Source organism: Natrix helvetica (assembly GCF_964273705.1).
Source record: "Natrix helvetica genome assembly, chromosome: 6".
Lineage (NCBI taxonomy): Eukaryota > Metazoa > Chordata > Lepidosauria > Squamata > Natricidae > Natrix > Natrix helvetica.
The window spans coordinates 59,038,127-59,062,545 of NC_138553.1; positions in this window are offsets into that span (position 1 = coordinate 59,038,127).

The following is a 24,419-nucleotide window of genomic DNA, read 5'->3' on the forward strand; positions in this document are numbered from 1 at the left end:
GACCACTGACCTAGAACAAGGTGGAGGAGAAAAGGAGATAGAAAAGGGACTAAATAAAGAACAAGAAGATATTAAAGAAGAAAAAGAGATTGAAAAAGAAAAATATTCAGATGATTGTATTGGGATTTACAGCAACACACTAAAAGGAGACAAGGGGGAAGTGGCCCCCAAAAATTAAACAGTAAAGGTGGGAACAATGGAGAAAGACTGGGAAAAAAACTGGGGAAAGTTACGAAAACAATAGAATTAAAAGGGAGAAAAAAGATTGGGAAGAAAAAATATAGGAAATACAAAAACAATATAGGAACTACAAAAACAACTACAAAATGACTACAAAAAAAGCTAGGTGAATGGGTGGAAAGAAGAGAATGTAAGAGACGTGAAGTTTCTGAGAGACCAGGAGAAAATGGTTGAAAGGAGGAAAGAAAGAAAAGGATTTACTAGTAGAATAGAATGAAATATGTCAATATTGTCAATGGTATATAGCTAATATGATGTGGGGGAAATAGATTAATACTATTAATTAACTAAGTAAAATGTTCATTATACAAAATTAAATTTGAGGATATATGTTATCTATAGTAAAACAGAAAAACAGATGGAAATGAAATGTTAAATTTGATTAACTTGGAGGGGCAAATAATGATATTGTTTATATATTAAGAAGAAATTAAATTTAAATTGAAAAATATAGAAAGAAAATAAGGTGGCTGAAATTTGAAATGGAAATGTGATGCAAAATGAACTATGCATAAGAGAAGATGTTAAGGGGGAGAACCCGGACAACACCATGTTTATAAAAAAAAGTTAAAATATGTAACAAAGAAAACTTTGTTTCAAAAAAATATGATGATTTGATAATTTCTCAAACATGATCGTTCTCATCCTAAACTGGTCAGGAATAATTTAATAGTAGGATAATTTCCAAGAATCAAATGCAACTGTTTCCCTAGAGGCAGATTTTAAATTGGAATCTGAGATGCTAAAGCAATAATTGTTAAGCAGAGAATATCCAACCTGAAAATAAAAGTCAGATAGGCAATCAGACTGAGATTTATAGAAACACAGGAAGAGCAGGGAGAGAAAAAGGAAAATATTATTCAAGGAAAGAACAATCTAAAAGTAAAGAGAGAAATAGTGGGGAGCAAAAAAGAGGAATCCAAGGGAGGGTTACTCAAATAAATCAAAGAAGAATGACAGGAGAAAGCCAGAATATATACAAAAGGGAAAAAAAGAAGAAAAAGGCCAAAATTAGAAATGATGTGATGTAAAATTAATTATGTATAAGAAAAAATGTAAAAAGGGGGGGAAGAACCTGGTCGACACTGTTTGTAAATAGATTTTGAAGTTTTTAACAAAAATAAAATAAAAAAATGAGCAAAAAACCCAAAAAACAAATTGAAGTTCATGAGAAGAATTCTTTACAACGTGAGACCAAAAACAGAATGACCTTATGACATGTATATTGACATTTGACCATACAAAAAACAAGTTCCCATCAAACATAAAATTAAATTGGGGGATTGCTTAGAAATATACAAAGATGTGATACATTCCCATATTTTGCACATTGAAGATCTGAAAATCTGAAGAATATTGTTCTTAGAGCATTGTCTAATACTAAAATAGAACTATTACAGAATCTTCCCATCCTTGTGACCACTTTTCTTATTACAAGCATATATACAAAACAACTATTTTAAAACTAATTCAGCCCTAGACTGGGAAGTCAAAAACCTTTACAAAAGAAGGTTATAGCAAATCATTTCTGAAAATATTGCTGATAAAATTACATGAATCTATTTATGCTGCCATGGGTCACAGTGGCCTAATGGTTAAGACACTGGGTTTGTCATCTGGAAGTTTGGCAATTCGAGATCCAAGTTCCATGTGAAAGGGTAATCTCCTGTTCTTGCCCAGCTCCTGCCAACCTATCAGTTCAAAAGAATGCAAGAGAAAGTAGATAAATAAGTACCACTTCGATGGAAGGTAACAGCATTTTGTGCACCTTGGCGTATAGTCGTGCTGGCCACATGATCACCAAAGCATTTTCAAATAAGATGCTGAATTTCTTGGCTAGGAAATGAAGCACCACCCCCTAGAGTCAGACATGACTGAATTGGGAAACTTTTTAACCTTTATTTATGCTGTTTTCACCACTAATTTGAAGGATCATAACAATATATTAAAAATATTAGTCCCAATATGTATATCTATAAGAGTGAGTATTAAAAGCTGGAATAAGAAATCATTAGGAAGTATAAAAATGCAGAGATTGGAAGGCTTAGCTGTTATAAAACAAAGCAAGAATAGTAATGAAACACCTTTATTAGAAAAAAAGAGAAAATGATATTTTCATCAGTTGGCTTATCACAAGGGAATAAGTGAACATATTCAATATTTGCCATTTATTAGATTCTTGAATATCAGTTTTTCTTTCCCTCAACCCTCTTTTTTCTGGAAATACTAGCACACAAAAATATATTTATTCTTTTTTCCAAACTTATTCTTCTTTTTTTAATTATAATTTTATTTATAGTTTTTTCTTTAACATCCATAAGTGCATAGTGAACAGTGTATTGTCTGGGTTGATATACTTTATACACAATACTGTTAATAATAACAATATTATATACATAATCATAATATTTCAACTTCTAATTGTGTATACATGGTAATTATAATGTATTCTATTATATATCAGCATACATATTTTCCCAATTTCTACTTTATACCTCTTTTTTCTAACTCTTAAAATATCCGTCATATTAAAAAGTATTCTATATCTATCCATCATCTCTTGGCCTCTTTAGAATTTCAACTCTTATTAACTTTTTGGTAAATCTTTCATACTTCTCCCTTTGACCATGTAACTCCTTTCATCATGCTTATTTAATGTAAGTATTTAATCTGCATCAACATCTGTCTCTTGCTGTTGAATCTCTAGCTCATCCATCCGTAATTCTTTTATCATTTTGGAGAAAGCTTTCTCTTTATTCTCTTCTGTATTTTGAACTCTTAAAGAGTAATCTATCTGTTCCATTTTAACAATTATTACTATCTCTTCATATCTTTATCTGCTTGTATTATTTTTTTAATTTATGTCATCTATTCTTTCCTCAGCTTCTTCTGGTTTCTCCTCTGTTTTCTGCATTTTTGTTCATCTTTTATTGTCATTTGCTAGGGATTTTCTAGTCTCACATCTGTATCCTGCATCAGTTCCCTCATCTCCCTATGATTCCTTGTCATATCTTCCTGAATACCTTGAAACATCAATAATATTTCTTTATGAACTTAATTTGTTTTCCCTTGTTGAAACATTTTGTAATAATTTAATAGGCTTGTAGTTGCTTAGAATTCCACCAAGATTCCAATATCCCAATTGCCCAGAAGCACCAAAAATACCAGCATTACTGTATTTTTCAAAGTATAAGGTGCACCTTTTTCCCTCAAAAAAGAGGCTGAAAATCTGGGTGCATCTTATACACTGAATACAGCATTTTTTGCCTCCAGAAACTCTGCCCCTTCACCCAAATGGCTGTGCATAGTTTTTAGAAGGCTTTCAGAGAGCTCCTGGAGGCTGGGGAGGGCAGAAATGAGAAAAAATGGCCCATTTTTGCCACCCAGCCCCAGCAGCCTCTATAAGCTTCCTAAAGGTTAAGCATGCCCTTTTTTTGACAAAAAGGGCCTATTTTCATGAAAAATGGGCCATGTTTTGCTCACTTTTGTCCCTCCTTCAGGAGCACTCTACAAGCCTCCTAAGGGCAGGACAATAGTTAGTTACTTTACTACTAAGAAGCAAAGCACACTGCATTCATTGAGTTTTACTTTTCAGTTCAAAAGCACAAGACTGCAGCCTGCCTGTTTTCCTTCTGGTAGGGTTAATTATGAGCAAAAATGAGCAGAGCATTTTGAATGGCTTCAGAGTGTTTCAAATAAGCAAATTCATCAATGTTTCCATCATATCTCCAAGAAGGAATTTATACAGTCATCACCAGTCTGAACTGTCAATTTCATCTTCCTGCTGAATAAAAACAAACATTTTCTCCACAATAAAGTCTTTTAATAAAAGCAATAAAACAACTCAAGGGAGCATTGCTATCATGGGCTAATCAGCCCCTTAGGGAATTAGAGACACTTAGCTGTATCTAGTGCCTCAACACCTGAGGGGCTGTGATAATTTCATGATAACCAACAAAGACTGACAGACTGGGAGGTTAATTAGGTAATATTCAAACTTGGCAACTTAGAGTTTGAAGATTTCTTTTGAAGTTGTATAGCAAAGCTCAGCTTTAAAGAAGTTATGGGATAATGCCAAACAATAGTTAATTAACACTGCCTATATGTTAATCAAGGTTCAGAATAACTAAAGGGGGAAGCTGAATAATAGTTAAAATAACAGGCCACAAGGAGATTCTCTAACAATGTGTAATTTTGAATTATTGGCAAAAGAAAAAGAAAACACATATCTTAGATAATATATTTTCATTTATTAATAACACAATCCATTACAGACCTTCTTGGTTATAAGGTTTTAATGCAGCTTTTGTCAGAAGACAAACATGGTGTTGCTATCAATAATTTCCAATTATGATTTCCAGCAATTTAAGGGATGAGATCAGTTTCCAATCAGATGCCCTTAGGATGTGTTGCAACTTACATTTCCAGACTGCATGCAAAATCTAGGTGTTGCAATCCCAATGCTGCTAAAGGTTGAAAAAAGTAAGATAGGAGAAGACTGGAGAATAATAATACATATCTTTTTTAAATTAACTGAATTTATTTTTTTTCCTTAGAAGGTAAGGAACTTTTCAGTGAATAGTTAGGGGGAAATGAAAAATTATTAACTTGATTCAAGATACTCAAGCATCACTCTCAGTTCACTGGAACATCTAAAAAGGAAACTTTCCAGGGCTTTTTTCAGATCAGGAAATTCAAGTACCCAAACTGCAGAATGAAGGACAAAGAGATGTTGGGAAACGAGCAACTTTCATTACTGTACCATAATAAAATAACCCCAAAGGAAAAATTAAATCAATCTATTGACAAAGGAAGAGAACTTTGAGGATATATATTTAACATAACATAAGATAATGATATAACTATATATGAGTACTTCCTAGAAGACAAGTGCAGCACATTTGTTTCATTCTACTAATACTTGAAAATAATATCATCAAATTCAAAATGCATGGCAATGGGGCAGATTCTGCATCTATCTGCAAAATATTTCATCTACTCTATCTCACTGCAAAATGATGCTATTTTTATTTTATACATGGCTGCTGGTCACTTTCTCTAGTTTTGTTGTCCTCCCTTTTTGCATGTCACTAAGTAAGCACTCTATCTATCTATCTATCTATCTATCTATCTATCTATCTATCATCTGTCTGTCTGTCTGTCTGTCTGTCTGTCTGTCTGTCTGCCAAATGTAAAAGCTATAGCAGTAATCTGTGGGTCTGGCTACAGAGTCATCTCTCAGCCTAGAGATGACCCTTCTAGATCCCATTCTGTCACAGAGTGAAAAAACAAGCAAACAAAAATCAGATTAGAATAAAAAGGGAGAGCCAAGTCACGAGCACCAATGTTATTTAGCATTGCTCTCTTCTTCCTTTCCTTTCTTTATATACAAGTACAACTTTCAAATTCCTCTCTGCTGTATTTGGGAATGAATGGGAGTTTGGTCCTGTCATTTCACCATTATTGTTCTTTCAGATTGTGCTTAATCAGTTAGGGTTAAAGCCTTTACAGGCTTGCCAGCTAAGCAGTCTACCACTAATCTGTGCAATTTTAAGAGATCACCAACACAATTCTTTTCTGTCTAGCTTTTAGAAAGAGGCAAGAGCAGAAAAGGCTGACCAAAGACCAGAGGAGAGAAGGAATTTCCCACCCCACATCAGCTTGAAAGAGGTGAGCTGTGGCTCAGTGGTTAAAACTCTTGGCTTGTCATCTGGGAAGCTGGCAGCTCAGGTTCAAGACTCGAGTGATATGCGATGGTTAACTCCTGCAAACCTAGCAGTTCGGAAGCATGCAAATGCAAGTAGATAGATAGATACCACTTTGGTGGGAAGGTAACAGCACTCCAAGACATCATGCTGGCCATATGACTGCAGAAATGTCTTCAGGCAGTATTGGCTCAATGGCCTTGAAATGGTGATGAGCACTGTCCGTTCCCCCCCCCCCCGCCCTATAGTTGACAATAACTAGTGGAGTAAAATCTGTAGGGATTCCTTTACCTTTATCAGTTTGAAATGGTTTATAAACACCAATCTAATTGCACTTGCAATCAGTTGATGACTTAATTAAGACTGAATCACTCATTGGAAATGTTACATGCTGACAAACAGTATGGAAGTTTCCACCAAGGTCCTCTGTTCCAGCGGGGACAGTATACAAATCTGATTGGTTGAAAGGTCTGACAGCTCCCTATGAAAGGGATGCTGTCAGACAGAGTCTTTGCTGGATTGTACATAGTTGACACTTAATAAAGAGCTGTTTGTTGCTGATGCCTGAGTCTGCTTCATCCATTCACCCTATCTAACACTAGCAACGAAGGTGGGATTGGAAGGCAACTAGGCACCAAAAAGAGCAAATACAATCCAGCAAGTCAATCCAGCCCAGAGCAAAGCGGGGCATCGAGCAGCCATCTTAAAGTGGCTAATTCAAATCCGCTTGCCGAGACAAGATGACTACGCACACCCCACCAGCTCTGTATGACCCAGCAACCGAGCACTGGGACTTGTATATGATGAGGTTCAAATGCTTCCTTGAAGCCAATGACCTCCTGGGCCTGTCCAAAGGCCTGAAGAAAGCAATGTTCCTGAGCTCCTGCAGACCAGATGTATTCGAGATGGCTAAAGACTTGTCTGAACCAACGCCAATCCAGTAGGTCGCTTGGTCGGTCCTACAACAGACAATGTGGACACACTACACCCCCAGACCATCTAAATACTTGCGGAGGCACGTGTTCAACCTCCGCAACAAGAAGGAAGGCGAAATGATCAATCAATATGTTGCCGCAAGTCAGAAGGCTGTGGCCTACTGCGAATTCAGGGACTCTTGCTGGACAGAATTATTTGTGGTGTTCAGGACATTAGTTTACAGAGGAGGTTGCTTGCCAAAACAAACCTCACTCGAAAAATCACCCTGGACGTAGCCAGGGCTACCGATTCTTCGACCAAGTCAATGGAGATGCTGCAGAGGCTTAGCAGCCCAAAGAGTGACACAAAACTGCGGAGGTGCATCGGGAGACTACGTTGTCAGGCCTGTAATTATATTCTTTTTAGGATCTTTGGCCTGCCACACTTTCTTATAATTTTCTATGCTGTTTCAATAGTGTAGTAGTTGGGAGGGGGGAATAGAAAGGAGTAGGATTGTAGAATGGATTGTTGACATTCTTTTGTAGAAGCCAAGGTCATCTTTTGTCTCAGCACCTCGACACCTGGCCGGAAGAAGATGGGTGTACATGCCAGCGTGGAAGATGATGATTGGAACATGTGATGGATTTGTGGGTGTGGGGAGAGATCATGAACTTTCAACTAGGTGAACTTACAGGATGTAATTCAGAGTTGAAATTTCCATAGCCGTGCTAACATGCTTGCGGAATAAATTGCACCATTAAGGATGTTTTGCCTTGGACAATGATTTATTTCTGCATGGTATTTAGAACCCTAACATTATTTCAACTCTCTACTTTAAAAATATTTCACTAGCTCCCTCCCCCTATCAAGGGGGAAGGGCTGGTGATGGAAGATCTGGTGATGGGGTCTCGGGATTCCCAATGCTGACCGGGACAGCATAAATATCAGCGAAGAATTAATGAGAAGCTTTTGGTGATAAGAAGCTGAGTGCGGAACTTCAAAGGCAATGGAATGCTGTTTCCAGTTTAATTGCATCTGGAGGAATGCAGGAGGAGACGCGACAAGACGAAGGAAATCTCAGGAAACTTCTTCAGCAAACTGTGAGTGCATGCTCCCCCTCCTTTCCCCCAGCTTGGAAACAAGGCTTGGAAAAAAAAAACCTAGAACAGAGGTTTGGGCTCCTTCCAGACGGCAATAAATGAAATGGCTTTACACCCTGCAAATAGTTGGGAGAAAGATTCCCTTTCAAAATGGGAATTTCAAAGGAGGCAGGAAGAAGGGATTTTTCCAGCATCTGTCACTTGCAAGCCACCACAAATGGGGCTGCAACCAGTAAATGAAGCAAATTGGGCAGTAAATTGGGCTTCCCTCCCAGGACTTGGATGGAAGAGATGCTACTTACAAACTCCTTTGCCATCAGCATGGGGAAATGCTCCAAGCCAGCAGAGGGCACCTACTTGGCCCATAACTCCTCCAAGCCAGCAGGAGGGTCCTTGGCACGTAAAACCCCCTAGCCAGCCATCATTGGTTGAGCTGCAACCTGTGAAGCAGGCAACCCCGGGATGGGTCTTAACCCCAGGTCATGGATGGGAGGGATGCCAGTGGGCACCTGCCCTCCCTCAGCAGATGGCACCATGGCAGAAAGCTGGGCAGTGGCCAACCAAGGGATTGACCTCCCCACCGGTTCCAGTCTCCCCTGCAAGGCCCCAAAAGGTTCTTACCAGAACTTCCTACAGAGAAGAAATCTCCATGGAAGAAGGTATTATCAAAGGGAGGCCTGCGGGATGGGTGGCGGGAAAATGTGTGCCTGCAAGGCCCCAAGTGGTTCTTACCCCACCTTCCTACAGAGTAGCAATCACCAACATGGAAGAAGGGATGACCAAAGCCAGGCCTGCAAGATGGGAAGCAGGACAAGGTGCATCTGCAATGCCCCAAAAAGTTCTTACTCCACCTTCCTACAGAGAAGCAATCTCCACCATGGAAGAAGGGTTTACCAAGGGGGCAGCTGCAAGTTGGAGAGCAAGGCAGTGTGATGAAACGGTTCCTGAGTTTAGAGAGGTAACTAGGTTCCATTCCTCGTGGGGCCCAATTAAATGCCACCATTGTTGTCAACTTGGCCACAGAGCGTCAGAGTGCTTGGCTCCAGCCCCAATGCCACAAACGTGTGCACCAACCACCACGGCGTTAAAGAGAGGGTCCCAGATGCCACCACAGAAGAGTCATCTGGGCCAACAACCTCTGGAAGAGGATCCCCAACTTAAGGTGAGGAAGTGTCCTACCAAGGGGGAGGCCTCGGAAGAGGAAAAGGGCAGACAATCTCCGGAGGAGGATCCCCAACTTAAGGTGACAAAGAGTCCAACTAAGGGGGAGGCCTCGGAGGGGGAAAAGTCTAAACGACCTCTGGAAGAGGATCCCCAACTTATGGTGACGAAGAGTCCTACCAAGGGGGAGGCCTCGGAGGAGGGAATTGCCGAAGAACAAATGTGTGTACCAGTCACCATGGTGGTAAAGAGAGGGCCCCAGATGGCCGCACAGAAAAGTCATCTGGGCCAACAGCCTCTGGAAGAGGAAAAGGGCAAACAATCTCCGGAGGAGGATCCCCAACTGAAGGTGACAAAGAGTCCAACTAAGGGGGAGGCCTTGGAGGGGGAAATGCCCAACCGACCTCTGGAAGAGGACCCTCAACTTCAGGTGATGAAGAGTCCTACCAAGGGGGAGGCCTCGGAGGAGGAACAAGGCCAGCCGTGGATGATTGGATCCAAGAGCCCAGAACCTACAGCACCTGCAGCAGAGAGCCCGAAACGGCCATGGGAAGAGGTCGCAATGGACTTCATCATGGAACTCCCAGACAGCAGTGGGCATAAAGTAATTTGGACTGTTATTGATTTGGTTTCTAAGCAGGCACACTTCATTGCTTGCTCAGGATTGCCATCCGCAAACGAATTAGCGAAAATGTTTGTGAAACACATTTATTGCCTGCATGGAGTACCCAAGAAGATCATTTCAGACCGCGGAGTCCAGTTCACAGCCAAGTTCTGGAGAGAGGTCCTGAGATCTATTGGGTCCACACAAGAACTGAGCTCAGAGGTTCATCCCAGCATGAACGGCGCAGCAGAGGGAGCCAATGCGGTGGTGGAACAATACATCAGGTGTTTTGTGGACTATCAGCACGACAACTGGTCGGACTTGCTACCCTTCGCCGAAGTGGCGTACAACGATGCGGTCCACAGCAGCAGAGGATTAGCGGGTTTCCAGATTACCAGTGGCATGGAAGTTGTTGCCATGCCTGAGTTGCCTAGAGAACCTCCTTCTTTCATGTCTTTGAGTGAATGGATGGACATGCTAAAGAAAGGATGGGAGAATACGAAGAAGGCTCTAGCAGTTGCAGCAGAAGCCTACCAGAAGCAAGATGATCAACATCGCTCGCTCCAAAACCCCTACTGTGTGGGGGACAATGTTTTTTTATCTACCAAATACATAAGATTAGAAATGCTTAGCAAGGAATTGGGTCAAAAATTTCTAGGTCCATTCCCAATAGTGAAGATAGTTAACTCAGTTACAGTTCAACTCAGTCTACCCAGAAGTCTAGGGGAAATTGACCCAGAATTTCATTGTAGCTTGTTGAAACCAGTAATTGGGTCTAACAGAAGAGCATCCACCCAAGCTCAATCTCCTCCTTTAGTGATGGAAGGGGAAACACAATCTGAGGTGGAAAAAATTGTAGATTTCAGGCTGAATAGGGGTTGCTTACAGTACTTAGTGCATTGGAAGGGTTACCCTTGGTCTGAAGCTAATTGGGTGAACAGTGGGAACCTAAAAGTGGAGAAGTTAGGAAAGCAAGTCAATGGGAAGTTTCCCGAGAAGTTAAGGGGTTCCCCTGGGTGGAGAAAAGGTGGTTAATTTTGTTATGTTAACTTTTATGTTATTCTCTTTGCAGGAAACGTTTTTCTTTTGAGGAGAGGCCGCCTGTCAGGCCTGTAATTATATTCTTTTTAGGATCTTTGGCCTGCCACACTTTCTTATAATTTTCTATGCTGTTTCAATAGTGTAGTAGTTGGGAGGGGGGAATAGAAAGGAGTAGGATTGTAGAATGGATTGTTGACATTCTTTTGTAGAAGCCAAGGTCATCTTTTGTCTCAGCACCTCGACACCTGGCCGGAAGAAGATGGGTGTACATGCCAGCGTGGAAGATGATGATTGGAACATGTGATGGATTTGTGGGTGTGGGGAGAGATCATGAACTTTCAACTAGGTGAACTTACAGTATGTAATTCAGAGTTGAAATTTCCATAGCCGTGCTAACATGCTTGCGGAATAAATTGCACCATTAAGGATGTTTTGCCTTGGACAATGATTTATTTCTGCATGGTATTTAGAACCCTAACATACGTAGCCAGAAGCTTCAGACAGTGAGGATGACATCTACCACATGCGCACTGACTGCAAAGAATCTGTGCGGAAATTTGAAAGGTGTTTCCTGCCTTGCACCGGCTGTAGCCGCCAGAGATTGGCTTGCCATTTCTAGGACGCCATCTGCCAGCGCTGCAAACAAAAGGGGCACATCGCCAGGGTCTGCAGAAGCGAGTTTCCTGCAGCACCAAAGCAACTGAAGGGCCAACCTGCATGCCTGAAACTGCCAAGAAAAGACTCATGGCAATCATGGCCAAAACAGCATGGAGCAGAATCCAGTGCAACTTTCCAGACCACCATCTGTGAAGCACGCACGCCGCAGGCTAAAAAGCTGAGGGCCACCATCCTCCTTGAGGGATCTCCATGCTCCATGGAGATTGACACAGGTCATCACTGACCATTATGTCCTGGGCTACACTTAAGAAGGCTGTCCCCAACTTGAGGAGGCACAAATTGAGGGTTCCAACCTATGCCTGAGCGACTACCAGTGGAACCGAATTCCGGTTCTGGGCCAAGGCACATTCCAAGTGCAATTCAAGTCCTTCGATGGACTGTTACCTGTGAGGGTGGTCGGCGGAGCCCTGCAAAGCCTCCTAGGCTTAGACTGCTTCAAATCCCTGGGCCTGGGGGTGACCAAAATCAACATTTGTGATGAGAGCACCAAAGAACTCCTTAAGGAGTTCCAGGACATCTTCGGCACCAGTCTAAGTAAATATGTGGGGACTCCAATCTCTTTTACTTTGGACCCCAACATAGCCCCTATTAGGCTGAAACCCAGGAGAGTCCCTTTCGCTCTCCGCCCCAAAATTGATCTCAAATTGGACAAATTAATTGGCCAGGGAATTCTAGAGCTGGTAGATCATGCACGCTGGGAGACCCCTATAGTGACCCCAGTGAAGCCTGATGGGTCAGTCCATATCTGCACAGATTACAAGTGCACAATAAATAAAGCTTTACAACAAAGCGCTTATCCTTTTCCCATTGTACAGCATTTACTACATTCACTAGGCCCCGGAAAAGTGTTTGCTAAATTGGACATGGCACAGGCATATCAACAGTTACCTGTAGATGGTGCCACGGTGAAGGCCCAAACCATTGTGATGCATAAGGGTGCCTTTAAATGCACCCGGCTGCAATTCGGCATTAGTATTGCCCCTGGACTGTTCCAAAGCTTCATTGAATGGCTTTTGCAGGGGATACCAGGAGTCGTCCCCTATTTTGATGACATATTGGTATCAGCTGCAAATAAGGAGCAACTTTTCAAATGATGTAGGGCTGTTTTGACCAGAATTAGTGAAAAATGTCTCCGCCTTAAAAATGGCAAATTAATGTGCCAGGGGTTGAATTCCTAGGATACCCCATCGACGGCTCTGGGATTCACCCCACAAACAAAAAAATTAAAGCATTCCAGGATGCCCCTACACCTCGCAATCAGATCGAGCTCAAGGCATTCCTCGGACTCCTTAACTTCTACAGCGTCTTTCTTAAACAGAAAGCCACAGATGCTGAGCCTTTGCATCGGCTCCTCAGCAAGAAGGTGAAATGGACCAGGGCCAGAGCTGAAGCTGCTGCATTTGCCTTGGTGAAAAGACTGCTGTCAGTGGACACATTCCTGATCTAGTACAACCAGACTCTGCCACTTGTGTTGACTTCTGATACTTTCCCATTCGGCGTTGCGGCCATCCTCAGCCACCACATGCCCAATGGAACTGAGGCACCCATTGCCTACTACTCAAGAATCCTCTCAGCTGCCGAGTGGAACTATAGCGAACTGGACTGTGAGGCTCTGGCTGTGGTAGCTGACATAAAACGGTTCCATGAGTACTTATATGGCCATGATTTTGAAACCATCATGGGCCATAAACCACTTCTGGGCCTGCTGGCTACCCCGGCATTGCTGTCACTGCGAATTACTCGTTGGACTATTTTCCTCGTGGCCTACAGCTACCACCTGATAAATTGACCTGGCACCACATTGGGGCATGCTGACTCCCTCAGCCCTCTACCAGAACTGCTTGCCAATCTGACCCCTGAGACACCAGTCCTACTCATAGGCTGCCTTGAGGCTGGTCCTGTCTCCTCCAGTGAGATCGCCCACCACTCAGCTAAAGACCAGACTCTGAAACAGGTTTTGAACTGGGTGTGAAGGGGGTGGCCCAAGGGGCCAGTTGGGCCAGAGTTTAAAATGTTTTTTGCTAAAAGGGACGAACTGTCTGTTGTCAATGGTTGTTTATTGTGGGGGGACCAGGTCATTGTTCCAACCAAACTGCGAGTTGCAGTATTAGAGACCTTGCATGTAAGGCATCCAGGAATTGTCCGGATGAAATCTTTGGCCAGGAGTTATGTGTGGTGTCCTAACATGGATAGGGAGATTGAGGAATGGGTGGCTACCTCAATACCGTGCCAGGAGTCCAGACCAGCTCCCCCAGAGGCACCTGCTAAGGAGTGGGAGCTACCTCAGTCACCCTGGTCTAGGGTGCACATTGACTTTGGCGGCCCAGTTCATGGCCAAGTATTCATGGTAGTTGTGGATGCCTACTCAAAATGGTTAGAAATAGTCCTCATGGCCACTACAATGGCAAAAGCGGTCATTGAGGCACTACAGAGACTTTTCTCCACTCACGGTTTGCCCGAAGTCTTAGTTTCTGACATACGGCCATGCAATTCGAGACTTACTTAGCTTCACAGGGATGCCCTGATCACGCCATTCCATCCGGCCAGTAATGAACAGGCGAAGAGAATGGTGCGATCTGCTAAAGAAGCCCTATCTAGGATGGGGCCAGGAGTTTGGCAAACCCACTAAACGGACGAGGATCTATCCTGCCACTTCGTCAGGACTGGAGCAATGGCATAAGAAGGAAGCAGAGAGAGAAAGCAGTTGAAATTGAGACATCTGTTACTATTATTGACAACTCAAAGAAGAGGAGGACAACGCGAAACTGGCAGAGAGGGTGAGCTGGAAAGAAGGAGGCTCTGGGAAGGAGATCTTTCAGATTTTTGCCGAAAAGCTGTGAAAGCAGAATCGCTGAGTTGGAATTGATGCGTAAATAATTTGAACTAAATTGACCAGAGGGAGAATGAAAACCCGGCATGGACAACAGGAGTAGGACATAGTAACTGCTGAGAAGACGTTTAAAGCACAGAAGGATTGTTTAACATTTGGGTTGGTTGTTGACTTGTTTTTTCTTCTTGCTCTTTTGGAACGATTAGAGGGCTTCGTTACCCACCCACCTTCTATTTTCCTTTGTCGCTGGACTTGTTATATTACCTGATTGACAATAACAGGGATACTGAAGAGAGGGTGACACCTAGTGGATCAAAATTTGAACCGAGAAATCTGATGTAAGAAAGCTAACAATGAAATAAGCTGATATATATGCATAGAGAGAAACAAATTATAGAATTGAATGCCTATATAATTGATACAACTGAGAGACATCTATTGGTATAAGATAATAGTGTGATATATAACTCTAGGATATATAACAATTAAGGATCAAAAACAGAATAGAATAATACATAGGAATGTTTAGATATTAAAACAAGATATTAAGGAAGGTTAATTATTGCTAAATATTGAGATATATAATTATTGAAACTATTGATATTGCCGATAAAGTAGAAGTAAGTAGAATTTATATACAAATGTGGACAAGGATAAATAGGGGGATAAGAATGGCAACTTCAGGAAAATTAGTTAAAAAAACCACACCCAATATGATCTCGGCAACGCCCCCCTCCTCAAATCAAAGATCAATTGAGAGCGCATTGGGGCTGGAGAAAGGCGGAACAATGGCAGGAACAACGGGACCAGCACCAACAATGCAGAGTATGCAATTGATGCTCCAGATGATACAAGAGACACTGATGAAAAACCAAGAAGTGATGGCTACAAATCATGAAGAGACAAGGAGGAATCATGAAGAAATGAAAAATGAAATGGAAGAATTGAAAGGAAATATTAAAACCGTGGATGACAAAATTGAAAGGACACAGAATGCTTAGCAATCAACAAACAGAAAATCCAGAACATCGAAACAAAAATAGAACAAACAGACCAGAAGATGGAAAAAATGGAGCTGGAATATAGACAAGTTAATAAAGAACTAGAGTTATCAATAATCTGACTTGAAAATGAAAGAGCGGCATTCTATTTAAGATTCCAAAACATACTGGAAGAGAAGGAGGAAGACCTGAAAGGAAAAATGAATGGAATCTTCACTGAAATTCTACAGAGAAAAGAACAAGAGTTGAGAGGGGATATCGATGAAGCTTACCGTGTGCATACCAATTATGCCAGAAGACATAGGCTCCCGAGAGAAGTGCATGTAAGATTTGCCAAAAAAAAAAAAAAAAACCAACTAGAGATGAAGTATACAAAAAAACCAGAGAAGGGACAATTACATACCAGGGAAAAGAGTTGATCACGCTTAAACAGATTCCAAGGAGAATTCGTGAACGACGTAGACAATACCAATTTTTAACAAATCAGTTAAATAAAAACAGAATAATGTACAGATGGTTGGTACCAGAAGGGGTACTGGTGTCTTGGCAAGGAAAAAGGTATAAGATAGAGAATATAGAAGAAGCGCAGGAATTCTATGAGAAATACTGCACAGGGGAAGAAGAACAAGGAAGTAAAGAGAACCTAGAAATTAGAAGTCAAGAGGAAGAAACATCAGAAGACAAGGAAAGAAACAGGAAAGAAGAACAGAGGCAAGAAAGAGAGAGAGCAGAAAAGGAGGGCGCAAGAGGGAAAAGTCAGATACAAACTAGAAGCAACAAAAAACACCCCATCTAAAGATGGACCAGGAAATAACAATTATTTCAACAAACTTGAATGGACTGAACACACCAAAAAAAAAAAGCGCAGATGTTTAACAAACTTAAGAAACTGAAGGTAGATATAATCTGCATACAGGAAGTGCATATTAAAAGGGAACATAAGATCTTACTGGAAAACAAAAAAACTAGGGAAATTATACATAGCACTAACAGAAAAAAGAAAAAGAGGGATAGCAACCTATATAAAGGAAAAAATAAATTCCAAAGAAGTCTACTCTGATGAAGAAGGCAGGATACTAATGACTGAATTAGAGACAACAGAAAAACCGATATTATTAATAGTCATATATGCACCAAATCAGAAACAAGAGGAATTCTATAGGAAACTATACAACAAAATAAATGAATTAGAATATGAAAATCTTTGCTTAATTGGGGATTATAATGCAATAGTGGATTTAAAAATGGACTATGAAAGCAAAAAGAAAAATAAAACAAAACAAATACGCTATCCAAATCCTTTTTTGAGATGGCAATGGAATATAAATTACATGATATTTGGAGAGAAAAGCACAAAATAAGAAAGCAATATACCTTTTATTCTAACCCCCATCAGTACCTATCAAGAATTGACATGGCTTGGATTTCATCTGGTCTATGCTATCAAGTAGACGAAATTGAAATAGAAGCAAATGAGTGGGCAGATCACAATCCAATAAAATTAAGATGGAAAGGTCAAAGAAGGGAGACGACTTCTGGCAGCCGAAGGCGACGGACTGTTGCGTCCGCCTTCTCGCTGCTTCGGTGGGCTCTCCTGAATCTTAGGGGAGCACAGGGTACCTTGGAGTGGCACCCTGCCGCAGGGGCGGCTTGTGGGACCCCCTGGAACGGCAGCGGCTGCAGGGGGGTCTCCAGCTTTGCCCCATGAGCCTTGGAGCATAGGGAGCACGCCAGGAAGGAAACGATTAATTTGAATGCAACAGCTGAAGTGCGGTGAGGTGGGGGCTCTCCCCGGGTCTTTTACAGTTTAATACCTTATTGACTGACTTGCAGTTTTTTTTCCTGGACTTTGTTTCAACCAGTGGAGGAGTCAAAATTGAAGGGGGAGGGAATTTCCACCCCCCTCGGAAAAGCGGCACTTGGAAAATCTCTCCCTTGCGAGGGAGAGAGAGAGAAAGTTTTAAAAAGTTTAAAATACTTTCACTTCCCTTAATTAATGGGGAAAGAGAAAAGAAAACCCTTTTTTCTCTTTTGACTACAACTGTGAGAGAAAGGATGGTTGAACTGATTCTTCTCTAAACTATGCATGGGAACTCTTTGTTGTTTCCTGACCACCGGTGCTGGCTGGGCCAAGATGGCTCACTTCCTCTTTCTTCTTTGTCTTTGTGAATGAGACTCCTCCTTTGAAAAACTTTGTTGCCTTGAATTAATTTCCACCCCAGAGACCTCCATGAGCCTCTTCAAACAAGTTTTTCCCTGGATTTGGAATATTTTGATCCACCCATCTGCTTGGGTCTTGAACTAAACAACTTATTTTCCTTTGGATCTGCCTGTTTGGTGGTCTCTACCGGCTGTGCTTTCCTATGGACACCATTCCCTGTATAGAACAATAACTATCTCCGAGCTTCATGATGTGTCCTAAAAAATTACCACCTGGAAAGGCCTCATCGGCCCCGACATCTTCTACATCCAGCCCCATTGCCCACCAGTCACAATTGGGATCTTTTCTACAACCTAAAGCCCCTGAAGAGAGTTCAAAGGATTTGTCTACTCAGCAGATGCTTCAGGCCCTCTTAAAGGGACAGGACGAAATGAAAAAACAGCTGCAGGACTTAAATGACCAGCTCAGAGACACACAACAAAAAACTGCACAGAATGAGCAGAGGATAGGTGTACTGGAGGAGGGTGCGGCTGGGATGAGGAACGGCCTGGAGGCAATCCAAAGGGGGAATGCAGAATTTGAGAATTATGTGATAAAAACGGAATTTGAAAGGATGTCTTTTTTTCTTAGGTTTCAAAATTTACCAGAAGTCGAAAATGAAGATCTTAAAGAGATTATGACCACAATGTTGGCAGAACATATTAACAGATATAAACAACAGCTTGGGTGGGATATTGACTTGATTTATAGGATTAACTCAGCCTATGCAAGAACACATAATGTTCCAAGGGAAGTTCATGTTAAATTTCTTAGAAAAACCACAAGAGATGAGGTTCTAGGAGCTCAAAGGGGAGGACCATTAAAATATAAGGATAAAGAAATAACCATTCTTAAGCAGATCCCAAAGAAAGTAAGAGATAAGAGAAGGAAATATACCTTCTTAGCAAAAAAAATTATATAAAAACAGGGTTTGGTTTAGGTGGTTGTTACCAGAAGGCATGTCGATTTTTGGGGAGAGCAGTAGAATCAGAATTAACACAGTTGCGGAAGCAGAGGCTTTCATGAAAAAGCATACTGCTCTCTTAGGTGATGTGGGGGATGTTACACAAGAAACAAAGCAGGGAGGGGCTGAGGCTCTGCCAGTGGATGGGGGGAAGAGGAGACAACAAGAAGACTCAGATCACAAAAGTGAATTGAAACACTATTCCAAATGTTGTTACAATGTATTTTCAAGGAAGTGACAAAAGTAAAATGATTGAAACATACTGACGATTTGGTGTTAAACCTAAAACTGCTAATATCTATGTAAATGTTCATAGTTTTTTAATTTTCCTTTTTGTAAAAGTTGCGAGACCTGGGGGGGGGCTTCTCCCCTCCCCTGCACGATGTAGCTGTCACAATGTTCATAACCTTTTAACCTTTTTCCCTTGTAAAACTTTTAAAACCAATAAAAAAAATTAAATTAAAAAAAAAGAAAGGTCAAAGAAGAAGAAAAAGATGGAGGATGAATTCAAATATTATAAATGAAATAGAATACACTCAAATGCTGGAGAAAGAATTAAAACAATTTTTTAGAATAAATAAAAAAGAAGATACCTCAATTCAAAATCTCTGGGACACTATGAAAGCATACACAAGAGGCCTTACGATTGCCTACATGGCGAGAAAAACTAGAAAACAAAAAGAGCAACAATAGAATAGAATAGAATAGAATATTTATTTCTAAGCCGCACCCTCTCCCGAAGGACTCGGGGCGGCGTACAATAAAACAAATAAAATACAAAGTACAATACAATACAATACAAATCTGGACAGGACATACATATAACAAGGACGTATATAAAAGGTATACAAGGAGGAGGTAGGCTGATAGCTAAAAAACAATTAAACAATTAACAATTAAAACAATTAAAAAGTCACAATATTTAAAAACCCCAATAAATAAATTCTATTGAATTACATTAATAAAAAACCCGTCAGGAGCGATATAGTTGGATCATGGTTCAGCCAGGCCAGCTACTTGGAATAGGTGGGTCTTGAGCTTAACTCTGAAGGAACGGAGGTCGGACGTCATCCTAATATCCGGAGGGAGGTCATTCCACAGGGCTGGGCCCGCCACAGAGAAGGCTCTACTCCTAGGCGCCGCCCCTCGACACTGTCTGGTGGACGGCACTTGGAGGAGTCCCTCTCTGTGCGAGCGAATTGGTCGCAGGGATGTATGGGACAGAATACGATCCCGCAAGTAACTAGGTCCTGAGCCATGGAGCGCTTTAAAGATAGTTATCAAAACCTTGAAACGCACCCGATAGACCACAGGAAGCCAGTGCAGCTCGCGCAGGAGAGGTGTCACATGGGAGTACTTCGTACTCCCCATAATCACCCGCGCAGCCGCATTCTGGACCAACTGCAGTCTCCGAGTGCATTTCAAGGGAAGCCCCATGTAGACAGCGTTACAGTAGTCCAGGCGAGACGTCACCAGCATGTGGGTGACTGTGCGTAGGGCGTCCCGGTCCAATAGGGGGCGCAATTGGCGCACTAGGCGAACCTGGTGGAACGCCCCCCTGGCCACGGCTGTCACATGGTCATCCACGGACAGCCTGGCATCCAGGAGGACGCCCAAATTGCGCGCCCGCTCCACGGGGGCAAGTTGAATGCCCCCAATGGCCAGAGATGGAATTAACTGGTTGAACCGGGGGGCCGGAACCCACAGCCACTCCGTCTTGGAAGGGTTGAGCCTGAGTCGGTTGTCATCCATCCAGACCCGTACGGCTTCCACACACCGGGACATCACTTCGACGGCCTCGTTGGGGTGGTTCGGGGTGGAAATGTACAGCTGAGTATCGTCAGCGTACAGATGATATCCCACCCCAAAACCACGGATGATCTCACCCAGCGGCTTCATGTATGTGTTGAACAGGAGTGGCGAGAGGACCGACCCCTGTGGCACCCCACAGGTAAGGGGGCTTAGGGTCGACCTCTGCTCCCCTGCCAACACACGTTGCGTCCGGCCAGAGAGGTAGGAGCCGAACCACCGCAAAACGGTGCCCCGGACCCCTAACCCCTCCAGTCGGTGCAACAGGATACCATGGTCGATGGTATCAAAAGCCGCCGAGAGGTCTAATAGGACCAGGATAGAGGAACAACCCCTATCTCTGGCCCTCCAGAGATCATCTACCAACGCGACCAAGGCCGTCTCTGTGCTGTGCCCGGGGCGAAAGCCGGACTGGCGCGGGTCTAGATAATCATTCTCCTCCAGATGTCGTGGGAACTGAGAAGCCACCACACTCTCTACAACCTTCGCCAAAAAGGGAAGGTTGGAGACAGGACGATAATTGGCCAGCTCCGTAGGGTCCAGGGAAGGCTTCTTGAGCAAGGGTCTCACCACCGCCTCTTTCAAGGCGGCCGGAAGAGACCCCTCACCCAACGAAGCGTTCACTAGGCCCAGGAGCCAGTCGCGTGTAACCTCCCAGGATGCCAGTACAAGCCAGGAGGGACACGGGTCCAGTAAACATGTGGTAGGTCGCAGTCGTCCACACAATCTGTCCAAATCCTCGATGACAACCAAGTCAAACTCCTCCCAAAAAGGTTTCTCAAGACTCGCCACTGGCGTCTCGACTGGGCCACTGAAGGGGACCCAATCCTTCCGGATTTGAGCGATTTTATCCTGCGGATATTTCCCAAATTCCTCTGCCCTACCCTGTAGAGGGGCCTCCCGCGGCCTCTGAAACAGAAGGGAGCGGGACACCCGAAACAGGGCGGCAGGGCAGTTCTCTGCGGATGCAATGAGAGCGGCACAATATTGGCGTTTGGCCGTTCTCAATGCCACTAGGTACGTCCTTAAATGGGCTCGTACCTGTGCTCGGTCAAATTCGGATCGGGAGGATCTCCAACGACTCTCTAGGCATCTCTTGCGGCGCTTCATCACCCTTAGCTCCTCGGTAAACCAAGGAGCCAGGGTGGATCGTTGCCGCCGGAGAGGCCACAAAGGCACCACCCGGTTCAAGGCCCCGGTAGTCGCATTATTCCACGCGGCCACCAGGTCCTCTACCCGGGGGCGGGTCAGGGTTGCAGGAGGTGGCCCAAGCTCCGTCTGGAACCTATCTGGTTCCATCAGGCGCCTGGGGCGGAACCATCTAGTGTTTTCAGGTTCCGCCTCCCCGCAGTGGGGGGTAGCACCAGGGAAGTCGAGTCGGAGGAGTGAGTGATCTGACCATGACAGGGGAGTGATGGTTAAGTCCCCTCCTCCCAGATCACTCAACCACTGGCCAGAGACAAAAACAAGGTCCAGGGTGTGTCCTCCCTCGTGTGTCGGGCCCTGAATCAATTGAGTCAGGTCCATGGCTGTCATGGAAGCCATGAACTCCCGAACCCCCTCGGATGCTTCTCCCACCGATGGCAGGTTAAAATCCCCCATCACTAAGAGTTTGGGGGTCTCAACCGCCACCGATGCGATCAGCTCGAGGAGTTCAGGCAGGGCCGCTGATGTATAGCGAGGAGCCAGGTATACTATCAGCAGGCCCAACTGTCTCCCAGGGCCCCATTTCACAACAAGGGATTCACACCCGGACGTCTGTGGCACAGTGGACTCCCTTGGCTCTAAATCCTCCCGGATAATCGCTGCTACCCCACCACCCCTTCCCTGGGCCCGGGGCTGGTGAAATGCTAGGTAGCCTGGTGGGCACATTTCCACGAGGGGTAAACCTCCCTCGTGGCCCAACCAGGTCTCCGTTATTCCCGCGAGGTCCGGCTCCCCCTCCAAAATTAGATCGTAGATGAGGGGGGCCTTATTAACGACGGACCTCGCATTGCATAGCAACAGCCTCAGGCCCTGGGTCTGCAGCTCCTGACCACCTAGAACGCGGGGGTTGGTACGAGCGATCGGGTGTAACCAGCACCCACGGTCTCCCAACCGACTATGAGTTCTTAATCTGTCCTCGTATCTGCCCCTCCCTACGACCGTTGAAATCAGCGAGCCCTGTAGAGGAACGATATCCTCCCCCTCCTCCTCCCTTCCGCTCCTTCTGCTCGCGACCACACCTGAAGACCTGGCTCTCTCATCGCTCCTGACCTGACCCACCCACCCCCCAACCCCTAAGCCCCTACCCCTAAAAGTTTTTAAAAAACAATTTACTAAAAAACTCCTAAGTCTCCGCTTCCTCCACCTCTCGGGATTAATAAATCCGTCATCAAGGTGGGCCCTTGAAAGGGCGGAGGGCCACACCTGCGAGAGGAGGGACTTCCGCAGTAGGATCAGGTCTGCCCTTAAATACATAGAATGTTAAAAATTCGTCAGGGGCCTAGGATAGTGCTGAGGATGTTCCGGGCAAGATGCCATAGTCCAGCGTAATTAGGAAAGCAAAGCTCCAGTGCGGAAGAGAAAAGTCCAATCCTAGAGGGGGGAGGTGGTGGTGGTGGTGGTGGTAGGCTGGTCGGATAATAGTCGAAAAGTGGGGGCTCATGGATGGTAAATGGTGAATGGCGAGGGGCAGATGGTTAGTCAGTCAATAAGTCATAGAAGATAGGGAGGAATCCTTCGAGGCACACGCAGATAGTAAACAGGAGCAGTTGTTGATAGATAGTCAGCAGGGGGGGTAGGTGGGTACAATCAGGGAGGCAGCTGGCAGGAGGTAGAAAAAACTCCTCTGCCAAGCCTGATGTTAGGGGCCTCCTGGCAGTCCCAGCAAGCCCCCCCCCCCGATCTTTGAGCAGCCTCCTGAGTCGATGGACAATAAGATGGTCAATTAGATGGTCAATTAGATGGTGAGCGGGGGGGCAGCTAGTCAATAGGTAGAAAGCAGGGTGATAAATAGGTGTTAGGCAGGGGGCAGATGGTTAGTGGTGGTCAGCAGGGGGCAGATGGTCAAAAACAAGGTAGGCGACCAGCAGGAGATAGATGGTTCTTCTGCCAGCACCCTGGCAGCCCTGCTATTTAAGTCTCTTGTTAGCCACAGCAAGCCCCCTGCTTTCTATCTGGTCTCCAGCGCTGAGAGCAACCCTCCTCCTCCCAAGCCTCCAGCGCTGAGACACCTCTGCCATCATTCGTCCCCTCTCCTCCGCTCCCCCTCCGCTCCTCTCGGCTCCTACCGCAGGCCATCAACTGGGGCTCGGCCTTTCCTGCGCGCTCCCAGGCTGCTCCCAGGCCGCCGCTCCAGCTCCAGGGGCCATTTTCCGCCGACCTCCAACGCCGCCAACGCCGCCGCCAGCCTTCCGGCGCTTCGGGGCTTCGGCTGGCCACCAGAGCTCTCAGCTCCTGGCTCCCGGTCTCTTCCGGCCTCTCCAAGACGCCGCCAGCGCCAGCGTCAGCGTCAGCGCCGGCAGCAGCCTGCAAGCCCCAATCTCACCAGCTCCCGGCACGCTCCAGCTCTCTCTCTCTTGCGTTCTTTGCTCTCTCCCTCTCGCTCTCGCACTCGAGCTCTTTCCAATTTTCTGGACACCAGACCACCCTGGGGACCCATTTTGGGTCACGGTGAAAAGCCAGGGTGGTCACTCACTGGATTCGGTCCTCAAAGATGACACGGGGGACCGACAGCACCCCTGCTCTCCCAAACGAGCCCCGCAAACATACGGAGCTCACGGGCAAACCGCCATTGCTCCAGGAAGCTCCTCCTTGTATGCAAAAGGAACTTATGGAAGCTGAAGATGAACTACAGAAAGACCCAAAGAATAAAATTAAAAAAGAAAAAAGAGAGATAATTAAACATAAGATCAACTTAATAAATCAAAAGGAATTAGCGCAGAAAATTAAAGCGGCCAGACAAAATTACTTTGAACAAGCCAACAAACCTGGACGATGGCTGGCATACAGACTGAAGAATGAAAGAGAAAAAAGGATGATATATCAATTAAAAGATGATGAGGGAAGAATTCAATACAAAGCGGAAGAAAAGAAACATATTATTCATAAATACTTCACAAAACTATACGCACAAGATAGTATGGAGGAAAACAAAATAAAACATTATTTAAACACAGAAAAGATAACA